General features: G+C 49.4%; 1 long non-coding RNA gene across 2 annotated transcripts in view; it reads right to left on the reverse strand.

The window, feature by feature from the left end:
- Positions 1 to 224: 224 nt before the first annotated feature.
- Positions 225 to 13112, reverse strand: part of LOC103546850 (uncharacterized) — a 70303-nt gene continuing 57415 nt past the window's right edge. Inside the window, exons 4-6 of one of the 2 annotated variants that reach the window (XR_011540893.1) lie at positions 2050 to 2156; positions 1428 to 1458; positions 225 to 753 (exon numbers count right to left, since the gene is read on the reverse strand). This is a non-coding gene — a long non-coding RNA (uncharacterized lncRNA). Of the gene's footprint in view, positions 754 to 1427; positions 1459 to 2049; positions 4155 to 13112 lie in introns of those variants that run through there. The other variant, XR_543788.2, reaches the window with a different exon arrangement.

The following is a 13112-nucleotide window of genomic DNA, read 5'->3' on the forward strand; positions in this document are numbered from 1 at the left end:
GAGTTTTCTTTCTACTACCTCCGTACAACCTCCTAAGACAGAGTCTCAGCTGGGAAAATAATCACAGGATGTCATTATGTTTTCTACTTTATCACTCTACCCCAACACTACATCCTCTATATGCGTCACTGGAATCAACTAATAGATTACTCTGCTCCACGCCTAACCCCACGCTCTCCAAGTTTACCCCCACTCCATTTGAAAGCATCAGCTTGGGTCCACTGTGACTACAGGAAATTTTTTTAATGTTCAATTGATTTCTTAGTATCTCTAATTCCAGACCTACTGCAGAGACACAGGCACCTAGCAGAAGAGGAAATAGAAAATGCATTCTTCTCCTCCAAGAGCAAATGGCCTAACCCGGGAGCTGGATATACACAGGAGCAGTTCCAAGACTTACTAAGAAGCGCACAGACTATTCTTGCACCAGCCTAAGCAGGCTGTCGGAAAGTAGGAACACCAAGTCCACTGAGCAGTTGTTTAGACCCACGACGCCAAGCAGTCAGTAGAAGTCAGCTGAGACCAGCCTTTGGAACAGCGAAGACGCTGCCGTAAACCAAACCAGACGAATATTGCGGACTGCAAATGTTGACGGGGACACGCAGGCTGACGGGAGGGACTCAGAGTGATGGAACCAGGTGTCTGCGTGCTGCATTTGCTATTTCTGTGCTCCAGACCATCCCGGGGACCACGTTCTGCTCTGAGGCAGGCTTTCCACTGCCGGTTTCACCTCTTCAGTTTCCGGTGCCAAGGCTGGGGGAAAAATACCAGGTTTGGACATGGTGAACTTTTTCACTTATTCTCATGGGCATTCATCTGGAGCCACACTGGGGCTTATTGCAGTATTTACACTTCTCTCCGTCAAAATCGGACCTACTTTCTGAGACCCATTTAAATGCTGCCTGCAGCCTTCTCTCCTTCAAACCCCACCACCCACACTCCTCGGGCCAAATCAGCCTGCCCAGCTTACCCAAAGACACTCTGCAATTTCCCAGGGACGTTCCTTTTTCTCATTCATTCTTTCAACCTGTATCTCTTGAGAAGCTGCTCTGTGCCAGGCAGTACTCTAGGCCCTGGGGACACAGTGGCTTACAAAACAGACAGAACCCCTCCCCTCATTCTTGGGGAGAGAAGCTGACACTCTGGTGTTATTAGTTCTACCTGAATACTTTGGCCTCACACACTCCACCTTAAACTTTAAAAACCCAGCCCTTCCTTCAGCCATAGGTCTGACCTTGGCTCCTCCACGAAGCCCTCCCCTTTCATCCCAAACGGCATCACCCTCCTTCCAGACTTCTGTTGCCTGGACTCAGTGATCCATGCATTTGGCACGTATCGGACACTGCCTTTCATTATCTTTGTGTGGCTGTCCCATCTCCCAGCTATCATATAAGATCCCCAGAGGGCAGGAAATATGTCTGTTTTACCTCTGTAGTCCTGCAGCACCCAGCAGAGTGTCTGGCATGGAGAAAGAAAAACAGCATATTAGAAAAATAAAAATAATGACTAGTATTGACTGCACGCTTATAAAGGACCAACCGTTGTTCTAAGTACTTAATAGGTATCAGCTCATTTGGTCCAGACAACAGGCCCATGGGGTTGGTTGGCGCTCGCTCAGGGGCAGGACACAGGTGGAGGTGGCTATGGCAGCAGCAGGACTGATGCTATCGTGTGCCAGGAAGAGCAGAGCAGGCGGTTACAGAACGTGAGCCTTGGAGCAGGACCTGGATTGGAGTCCTGGCTCCATCACTTACCAGCTAGGTGGCCTTGGGCAAGTGACTTCTCTTCCCTTGGTTTCTGTTTCCTTTACTATGAGCTGGGGATAATCATAGCACGCGTGTAATAGAAGTGTGTGACAATGATATGAACTAGTGCAGATAGCACACCTCCAGCACAGTGACGGACACACTGGAAACATCAACACGTGGTGCCTACATTCATCATCATCATTGTTATTATTATTATCCCCCTTCCAAGAATCGCCCACACCTGCTTCCTGTCCCATTCTGCCCCAGCTCCCCGGCCCCCACCCAACCCCCGCACACACACCTCCTTTCTCATCCTCAACAGAACGAGCGGAGGAAAACTTGAGTGCAATACACCGAGAAGAGACTCTTGAGTTGCTGCCTCATTCCTCCTCTTCCAACAAATAAGCCCTGAAACAAATAGATGCAGTCGTCATGACTCATTTATAATAACCCAGGCCCTTGGGAGCAGAGCGGGGTGGAAGCCCTGCTTGGCTGTTGACAGAGCATCAAGGACTCAGATACAGGAATCCAAGGGGACAGCTCGGGAAGCCAGGCACAAGTGAGACGCTTCATCATCTCTTCCTCAGCTACTGCAGGGGTCAGCTAAGAGACCGGACACTGCTGTAAAAAACAACAACAAAAAAAAGACGCCAGTGGGCTCAAAATGTGGGCATGAAAAGGTTCTCCGGGGGGAAACAGCTCTGTTTATGTCAGCTTTTGACACTCACGGCTCGGCATCCACAGCACACGACCTTTGGTCAGTTGCTGTTTTGCAGGGTACCAAGTGCTAAAGCCTCCACATTTCTCCTACTTCTGCCGCAGTGGGCCCTAGGGCAGCCTCCTTCTCCCTGGCTTCCATCTGTGCATCCCTCCATTTCTGCCTGCAGCACTGAAGCATCAATTATACGCTCCAATGATGTGATTATACATATTTTCACTAGTTAGTAATAATTCTTACTACTCATCCTGCCATCCTATTGGAGGACCTCAGAGAGCATTCAGGAAGATAACTTGCAGCTTTGACACCCAAGAAGGAATGAGCAAGTCCTATAGAACTTCTGGGATGAAAGGGAAACTGAGGTACCACACAGTACCTCTTCCAAGTGTGTGATACAGGTGACCAGTGAATCTAAGACTTGACTTTGTCTTGGTGGATTATTTACCCAAACATATGGGCCTGCGGATGGTGCCGCTGCCTGGAGAGGTGGCAGGAAGAAGAAAATATTTTAGCCCAAAGGGTGGTACTTTTGTAGGTGTTAAACTGGCTGTCATTAAGGTTGAAAGTTCCTTTTATTTACAGAAATCTGAATTTTTTGGTTGCATCCCCTACTGTGTCCTCCTCTCTTGAGACTTATTAACATGCTACAAAGAAGTTACTTGGTAATCTGGACAAGAGCATTGCTCTATTTCCCAGAGTTACACATCAGAGTGGGATGGCCCTGGGAGGCCACCTGGTCCAGCTGACTCATTTTTCAGAGGCAGAGGCTGGAAGCTGAGAATCAATAAAAACTACAAGTATACCCCAACAATGGGTCCATTGTCAACCTTAGTCATCAAAACAATACTGAGAGGTAAATTTTACTATCCTCATTTTACAAAAGAAATCGGGGTTTGTTCTTTTATTTTTGAGGGAGATTAGCCCTGAGCTAACTACTGCCAATCCTCCCCTTTTTGCTGAGGAAGACTGGCCCTGAGCTAACATCCGTGCCCATCTTCCTCTACTTCATATGTGGGACACCTACCACAGCATGGCTTGCCAAGCAGTGCCATGTCCGCACTCGGGATCCTAACCAGCGAACCCAGGGCTGCTGAAGTGAAACGTGTGCACTTAACCGATGCGCCACGGGGCCAGCCCCAGACATCGGGGTTTTAAGAGTGACTTGCCCAAGGTCACACTGCTTATAAGTGACAGAGCTGTGACTAAACCTGGTTTCCAGTACATTCCAAAACCAATGCCCTTTTCACTGTGTCATGTTGATAATACGGTCAATTAGCAGCAGAAGACTCCAGCACTTGGGTGCATATGACAAATCTGTGAGCTCTTGGAATAGAAAACAAGGCAAGCTGACAAAGAGAACAAGACATTCCATCCTTAAGCTGAGTCTTCCCAAAGCCAAATTCACTTTGATTGGTGCAGTCAGACAGCAGTCCTAGTCAATGAGAAAAAGAAATCAATCAGAGCAGTTTTCAGGCTGAATGGACTGGTCAGTGGATGGACCTGAGCAGTTCAGGTCCAACAGTTAATCCAGGCTGAGCAAAAGCCATGGTGGCGGCAGGTTGAGTGATGTCAGGATTCTAATCCGCACGCCCTGCAGCAGGAACCTCAGAGAACTGGGTCCAGCCACCAGCATGCATGGACCAACCCCTGCTGCCCAGCTGCACGAGTCCATGACCACCAGGGAGAGTGGCACATTGGTACCTCGGCCCTCCCATCACAATGGAGAGATCAAGGGTCATGACCTTTTCATATTGACTCTGGGGTCAAGGGCAGAGCTGGCTTCAGTGGACTTGAAGAGTCCAAGCAGGCTCAGAACTTATGCCTGGAAATAAGCGAACTTAACAAATCTGCCACTCTCCCTGTCAACCATCCACCCCACAGGTGTCTGCCCAGCAGGGGAGCCCAACAGAGAAGCAGCCACCAGCCACGCAATGAACCGTTCCCATCCCAGAAATAAGTCTGAGTCCTGCCTGAAACTTGCCCCTGCTGCTTTGTTCTAAGACAGTGACAAAATCCCAGCATTCCAGTTTCAGCTAAGAGACTGGATGTGAGCTCTCCTCCCTCTCATACCTACAGCTTTTTATCAGCCCTTTTCTTGGAACTGATTTGCTATACATACTGCGGATTAATTTTCTGTATAATCTTCTATTGCCTCTATTAGCGGTTGAGAGAGTTGGTATTAAGATGCTATTATGTACAAAAAGATATACAAATGGCCAATAAGTACATGAAAAGATGTTCAACATCATTAGTCATCAGGGAAATGCAAATTAAAACCACAATTAGATACCACTACACACCCATTAGAGTGGCTAAAATCTAAAAGAACGAAATTCCGAGTATTGGGAGGATGTACAGCACACCATGTGCACTGTATGAGCCATGAAGCGGACTCTCCTCCATGACTGGCGGGAGGAGAAAATGGTGCAGCAACCACTTTGGGAAAACAGGCAGTTTCTTAACTTGTTCAACACACAGTTACCATAGACCCAGCAATTCCACTTCTAGGTATTTACCTAAGAGAAATGAAAACGTGTCTACACAAAGACCTGTACATGTACGTTCATGCAGATTTATTTGTAATACCCCAAACTGGAAACAACCCAAATGCCCATCAAGAAAGCAAATCAGTGGTTGTTTGGGACCAGGAGTGGTGGGGAGATGGATGAGGAAGGAGCGCAAGGGAACCCTGGGGGTCATGGAAATGTTGACATCCTGATTGTGGTGGTGGTTACAGGAAGGTAAACATTTGTCAAAATTCACTGAGCTCTACATACTTAAAAAGTCTCTAAATTATACCTCAATAAAGTTGGGAAAAGACCGTGTATAAGATTATTATGAACAACCTTAATTTTGGATTTAAATGACATCTTGAAGTTACTAACGTTTGAATCTAACTCAAACTTACAATAAAAAGAACAAATATCAAATAAATGTTCCAAGAAGAACACACACGCACACATACATACACACACATCCACATCCACACACACACAAAGATGCTGTTACAATGACTCTGTCCCGGGGGCCCAGGAATACCCGAAAGCTGCCCCTAAGATTCCTTAAAGAGATGGAACGTGTACAAAGGAGGAGAACAAGACAAAGACATATTTTTTTATCTACCATAGCTTTGTTCCCAAACCCTACTGCAAAATAATAAGCTAGACTGGACCATATGGAAGGTTCTATTTGCTAGGCCAGGTGGCCTTGAGTGGTATAGTCACACGAGCCCCAACCCTGCTCCTGATCTCAATGCTTGAACCCAGGTCTCTGAACCTGCCCTTCCCATGTAAGTGCCAGCGACCAGCCCCAGAAGAAAAGGAGCCAGAAAGGGGCATTCACGCATCTAAGTTTATTTCACTCCCTCCGGCACCCTCCACTGTCACATGCAGACTAATCCATGCTCAGTAAGTCCTTAATCAAAAGCAGGGTTCACAAATTCAAATTCCTACACGGGCCTACCAGGTAAGGTAAAGAAATGGGTGAAGTGAGCCCCCTGTGAGACAAGAAGGAGTGGTGGGGACTGGGTGGATCCAGAAAAACGTTAAGTGAAAAGAGAACCATTCTTCAGAGCCAGCCCATTGTTGGCATGTAGAAATGTAGGACCAGTGTTGTCAGGCCTTCTGATTTTCAAGAGAAGCCAAAAATTCAGACTTCTATGTGAACTGTCTCCGTTTTAAATATTGGCAACAAATTTCTAAAATTTTAAACGTGATATGGGCCAAAAAAACACATGCTCACGCCAAAGCAGGGACAAGCCACCATCCCAGAGGCTACCACTCCCATGGGGCAAGGAGCATGGCAGGACCCAGGGGCTATATTCCCCACTGAACGGATTCGGTTTAACCTCCCAGTTGAGGCATACATCCTCTATTCAGCATTCCCAGCAGGCTGTTTTCCATCCCATCCTTAAAACCTCCAGAGACTGAGAGATTGACCATTCCATCAATGGATGGTGCCCTCTCCTCTACCCCTTCAGCTGGCTCTGGCCATTCCTTCAGCAGTCAGCCAAGATGTTACCTACTCCAGGAAGCTTTCCCAGATCCCCAGCACCCAGACTGGATACTCCTCATGTGCTTCCACAGCCCCTAGACTTCCCTATCTCAATACTTCCACACCACATTACTTATCTGTCTGCCCACTGGCCAAGAGTTCTGGGGCTGCGTGAGGGGGCAGTATATCCAGTAATTAACACACACAACTGGTATATTGGCTAGCCTTTTATAATTGCAAGTGATAAAAATCCATCAGACTAGCTTAAGTAAAAAGGAAATGAATTCTCCATACAAGTGAGCAGGAAGGCATTAGGCTGGGTTCAGGCATGACTAAATCAGGGGTTCACACAATGTCAGCCATACTCAATCTTGCTCCACCTCCCACTTCTCCTCTCCTCTGCACGTTGAGCTCCATCTCAACATCCATGTGGTAGCAAGATGGTGGTCAAAGAGAGACTATCCATCGTTACGTCCATATACATCATTCTTATCCCCCTTGTAGGGATGAGGAAACGGAGACACGATGGTGTTAAGTAACTTGCTCCAACCACACAGCCATGAGGTGAAGGAGGGTGGAAACAAAGGAAACACTCTGGCTCCAGAACCCATGCATCAGACACTATAGAATTTCCCCCCTCCAGATGTGCCTTTTCCTCGGTCATGTCCACATGTGGCCTCTTACGGTCAGGCAACCTTTGTCTAAATGATATACTTAACACTCTCTTCCTGCCCACTGTAACATCAACAGTATACAATAGTGGAGAGAGAACAGAGTAAGTGCAACAAAAAAGAGAACGGGAAGCAACTGACGCAGAGAGTCCCAGCCCACAGCACAGGCCACTCCGGTGCCTGGCAGAGAGTGAGTCTCTTTGTCCTTCAGTGTGTTTCTGAGAGCTCTCTCTCGCCCACTGCCCTCCATGGCCACGTTTGAGATGGGCACTGGCAAGATGCAAGCTCTAGAAAGTAGCTCTCTGCTTAATGAGGAAGTGGGGACCTGAGGACTGCCTTAGATGATGGCGTCTTACATAGATTATTTGCTAGATTGGGTGTTGCTCTTGTAGAGTAATTTTCTCGGGTTTTTAGTAGGCTGTTTATGTTTGTTTCTGGTCTGCTCCTTGGTTAGCACCTGAAGCCAGAAATCTCACTGTGAATGTGCAACCTGGCCAGTGCTCTGCCCATCCCCCCACCCCCCCACCCCCCCACCCCCCCCACCCCCCGCCGGCTTCCTGGCCTCCACCTCTCAAGGTCATTTGACATAATGGCCTGGGGATGGAAGGGGATTACTTGGCTCCTTGGCCCCAGCTACATCCCCTTCATTGAGCAGGCATTCATCACGGGAGGTGACTGGGAAGGGCCTAGGGGACCAGCGTGTTCCCAGGTCCCAATTTGATTTCTGCAGTTTCCCACTGTTCTGTCTTTACTCACACTAATTTTAGGCTGGGAAAGATAATTTAGCCTTGCAACCCTGTAGGCCTCCACAGTTCTGCATTCTCAACTGTTCTGGATTTCAGGTCACAGGCAGGAAGTAGCTGTCTTAGTCAAGCCTAATGTGCCTGTCCTCTGCTTTTTAGCAAGCCAGCTTCAGCCTAAGCTTGCCGCTTTCCAATAGGACCTTACTGAAGGTCACTTCTGTGTAACAAGGACTCAAACCTTTCCGCCCAGGGTGCATGAGTCATCACTGCCCCCCATCCCACGTCCACTCAGTGTGGTCTGTCACCTGCACATCCCCACTCCTGGAACTAACATCCATGTCAGTTTTCTTTAAAAGTAACAAAAACAAAACTATTCTAAGTGAAAAGAAATGTGTTGGCTCATAGATCTGGAAATCCGGGGTCTGGCTCCAGGCACAGCTGGATTCAAGGCCTCGAACAACGCCATCAGGACATGGCCTCCCTGCCTCCTAGGTCTGCTCTCTTCTGCATTTTGGTTTGTCTCTAGTTCCCTGTGATTAGCAACATGGTTGCCCACAGTTCCAGGCTATATCCTCACCAGTTAATGTCTAGCAGGTTAAAGTCAGAGCTTTTCTTCTCCGACAGTCAAACAAAAACCCCAAGTCCACTCTGCTTGATCCAGACTTGTCATGTGTCCATTCTTGAATGAATTACATTGCCCTGGAGAGGCAGTGCTCTGACTGGCCAGGCTGGACCATATGCCCACCCTTGGACGGGGAGTCAATACTCCCTAAAGGAAATAGAATGAGGACAGGGGATTTCTTCAGAAAGAAACGAGGGCACAACTACCTCCTACAGGAGGAGGGGAGGCTGGGCACTGAAACAGCAGAAGTCCATTCAGCTGATGCTCGGTATATATCCATCCTGTGAATGAACAAATGGGTGTGTGACCTTCTGAACATGAGTGGGAAAATATTCTGGAAAGAAATGATGTGTTTTTTCTCTTCTACTTAAGGGAGTTTGAGTCAGCAGAAAACCACTGTGCTTGCTGAGAACCTGTTTGCATTAACAGTGGATTCCTAATTATCCACATGTGGCAGATTCTCTCTGCATTATCCAGGTCGTGGGATTAACCCTAGGCCGGAGCCCCTGGCACTGCAGGGTTCCAAGCAGAACCCACGCGGCCAAACTAAATGCCTTGGAAGCTCCCTTCATTCAACAAGGCCTTGCCCCGTTGCTATAGAATGAATTGTGTCCTCCCAAAATTCGTATGTGGGAGCCCTGCCCCCAATGTGACTGTATTCAGAGACAGGACCTTTACGGAAGTGATTAAGGTTAAATGAAGCCATAAGGGTGGGGCCCCCATGCAGCAGGATTAGTGTCCTTATAAGAAGAAGAAGAGACGCAGAGGTGCACACACCAAGGAGCGACCGTGTGAGCCCACAGTGAGAAGGCGACCATCTGTGAGCCAGGAAGAGAGTCCTCACCGGCAACCGAATCCTGCCGGCACCTTGATCTCGGACTTCCTGGCCTCAGAAGTGTGAGAGATAAATGCCTGTTACCTAAGCCTCCCAGTCTATGGTATTCTGTGATAGGAGCCCAATATGACTCCCATATTCCAGCCCTCAGGCAGCGTGCGCTCAGGGAGTGTAAGCCATCTTAACACCTGCCCAAGCAAAGCAGCCCTGGGAAAGCAAGTCCACTTTTGGCAGGAGGAGGCAGGGAGCAGGAGACCAGAAAAGTCCTCCAGAGCCAGACCTGAGTGGTTGGATGTGCACCACCACGCGCGTGAGGACACACCTCGTTCAGGTTTGGGATTATGTGCCTTGCCGTCTCCAGCCCGTGGCGTGGATACTCGGGACCTGCCAGTCCTGGCAGGGCCGTCACACTACAGAACCTGACATAACCTCAAGGGTATGTGGACTAACTGCGGCTGTCTGTGAACCTCTTCCAAATGCATTCAGGGGCCGTCTTGGGTTGGGGTCCCTAGAAATGGATCCTGAGAAAAAGAAACATGGGTAAGTTATTAATTAGGAGACTGCTACCTGGAGAAACTAATCAGGTGGGGGGGCAGCTAGAACAGGGAAGGGGAAGGAACCTAGACAGGGTGTGATTTCAAGGGAAGTCCCAGCCTCAGCCTGATCCCATGGAAAGCTCTGGAGTGTAAATTACACAACAGAGGTTGTTTCCCATTTTGAGGCAAAGGTGCTGAGCTTTCGTACCCCCGCCCCGGAAGTGGAGGGGGAAGATGAGGGGAGTTGTCGATTCCCAGGCACGCCCAGGGGAGGTGGCTCCAGGAGCCCCAAAGCAATCCTCTGATGGCTGCCTGTGCAAGCTGAGAGCAGTGAAGCACACGAACAGAGGCGTGGGAGCACAGAAGCCATACGAGGGGACCTAGTCAGGGCAGCACCTGTGTCCCCCACCAATGCAAAAACATGGAGATTCTCCAGCACAGAAAGAAGTTGAGGCTTCCAGTTCCCAGGGTCCTAACTTTGACATATTTTCTTCTGGTTCCCCACCTCACTCCCTTCCTGATCTGCGATCTTTCCTTGTTTCCATCTCTCCAGACTGCTGCAGGCTGGGGACAGGGGTGACTTTTGCCGGAAACTACCCTCCCACGCCTCACCACCAGCCCAGGACCCTGCAGGCCAGCAGGGCACAGCGTCCTGATTTCCCCTGGGATGTGCTGTCCTGCCACCACTTCTCTCAACAGATGGATTATGGCGAGTTCGCTCTTATATCAATCACGTCACAAATCATTAAGCATATTGACACAGAGTGGAGTCGGCCTGTGCACCCGCAAAGGGGCGGGCGTTTTTTCCACCACTGAGAGGGGAAGTACCAGTGCCCTGTCCTCAGTCATCGAGAGTCCCACCCACTCCAGGGGCCCCGGGCAAGTGCCCGCACGCTCCTCCTTAGGCCCACAGGGTAGCAGAGCTCATGGTGATTTATTCACATCTCTGCAGGGGCCCTCCCACCAGCCACAACTTTGCTCAGCTGGTCCTCAGAAGCCAGAGATGGGAGGGTCTGCCGAAGGGCAGCCCAGCTCTGGGTTCATCCAGTAGCAAAAGCTGGTTGAATGTATAGTGAGGGACCCAACATGTGTAGACTGGGCCCCACCTTCAAGGAGCCCACGAGTCCCTCCAAGGTCGTCTCCAAGCCCCGCGTCTGGGCAGGACCACACTGTCTGACAGCAGGAGAATGTCAGCGCTTTCTAACACTACCCCACAATCCTCACAGAAACCCCATGCAGTTCGTATTTTTATTGGCATCATATAGAGGAGGCCAAGAAAAGTCCAAGGTCACACAGCCAGAAGGTAGCAGCGGCTGGGTGTCAAACCCAGGTCTGTCTGGCTGTACAGTCAGTACTGTTAATCACCAACTGTATTCTTTGCCTTTCAGCTGAGGTTCCCTCTCTGCAATCCTGTTAAACACAAGCGCTTTCTGATTCCTGAATTAATTCCCTCTATTTGTAACCTAGACCCACTACCCCTCTCTCTTCCGGAATCCACCTTCGTAATAAGCTTTGTTTACTAGGGGACAGATTTTTGCTCGACCCACTGCCTTTCTTTTTCCAGATACACTTTTAATGTTTGTTTTGAGCACACATGCAGGAAGAAGGAAGAGGAGAGGTGAGGAGGGGAGAGAAGAGGAAAGGATGATGAACAATGCCCCCCTTAAAGATGTCTTAGTTCCCAGAACCTGTGAATTGCTACCTTACACGGTAAAAGGGACTTTGCAAACATGGCTAAATTAAAGATCTTGAAATGGGAAATTATCCTGGATTATTAGGGTAGACCCAGCTTAACCACAAGGGTCCTTGTAAGAGGGAGGCAGGAGAGTAACGATGGAAGCAGAGGTCAGAGAGAGAGCCTTGAAGATGCTACGCTGCTGGCTTTGAAGATGGAGGAAGGGACCACAAGCCAAGGAGGGAAGAGGCCTCTAGAAGCTGGAAAAGGCAAGGAAATGGATTGTCTTGTCAGCACCTCCAGAAGGAATGTAGCTCTGCTGACCCCTTCACTTTAGCCCAGTGAGACTGATTTTGGCCGTCTTGACCTCCAGAACTATAAGAGAATAAGTCTGTGTTGTTTTAAGCCACTTGGCTTGTGGTCATTCATTACAGCAGCCACAGGAAACGAACACATGAGGTTAAACAAGAATATCACGCACACATTTAGCAACCTACTCTGGTGGCGAATTTCCACAGAATCATACAATCTGGGTGCTGAACAGAGTCCTCAGCGATCTCCCAGCCCCACTTCCCCGTTTTACACGGGACTAAACTGTAGTGTTGACAGTCCCTCGTGCCTCAGCGTCTTCATCCATAAAATGGGCTTATTGATGGCCACCGCTCAGGAGTTCACGAGCAGTTAATAAAAGACTCTCTGTCACCTCAAGAGCTATGAAAATATAAGCTATTGTCATAAGAGAAAGAAGCCGCAAGAGGTTAAGATTGCCCCAGGTCACACGTCTAGCTGGCAACAGAGCCAGGCCCCTGACCCCAGGCTCAGTTAATCCTTTCCAGTCTCCACACTTAACAATCCCTTCCATCAGCCAACCAACAGGTACTTGTTGAGGTAGGAGCCTGGAGCAGAAAGGAATGGGAAAAGCTCCTCAAAACATTGCCAAGAGTCCCCTAGAACCAGCTCCCAGGAGCCTTGGCCCTCCTTAGCTGAGCTTGACCTTGCGGGCGTGTGCAACTATTGCGGTCCTGGGCAGGCTCACAGCGGACCCACAAGCAGAGTATTACACACGGACACACACATGCACAAGCACATGCACCTGCCCAGACACACAGTCCTCCCCACCCCCCGCCGTGACTCAAATAATCCCCCCAAATCGTCTCTCCCTCCTCCTCCGGGAAGTCTCCCCAGAGAGATAGAGGAGAGCCATCTGCTGCTCAGCCCTTCCTTCCTGGACAGGACACTGCCATGCCCCTGAAACGCACTTGCTGTGCTGTGCTGCCTGTCCTCCGCATGGGGCTTTGGGGGATTGGGAACCAAGGCCTAAGTCCATGGTGTCCCCTTGGCACAGAACCCATCCAGCACCCTGTGCAAATTAGGATCCACTTACACAAACCTGAGAGTGACTCCTCCTTAGATTCTGTCCCCAAGGTACCTCGCTTGCCTCACCCTAGCCCAGGCCTGTTGGATGGTGTGTGAGCATGTCCCTGTCATCTTGCTGTCCGTCAAGTCCTTCGCCCCAGTTGCCCCAGCTCCACCCTTCCCCTGACCCCTCCCACGCACAGCCTCCCATCCGT

The sequence above is a fragment of the Equus przewalskii genome, chromosome 6 (genome assembly GCF_037783145.1).
Source record: "Equus przewalskii isolate Varuska chromosome 6, EquPr2, whole genome shotgun sequence".
In the NCBI taxonomy this organism is placed as follows: Eukaryota; Metazoa; Chordata; class Mammalia; order Perissodactyla; family Equidae; genus Equus; species Equus przewalskii.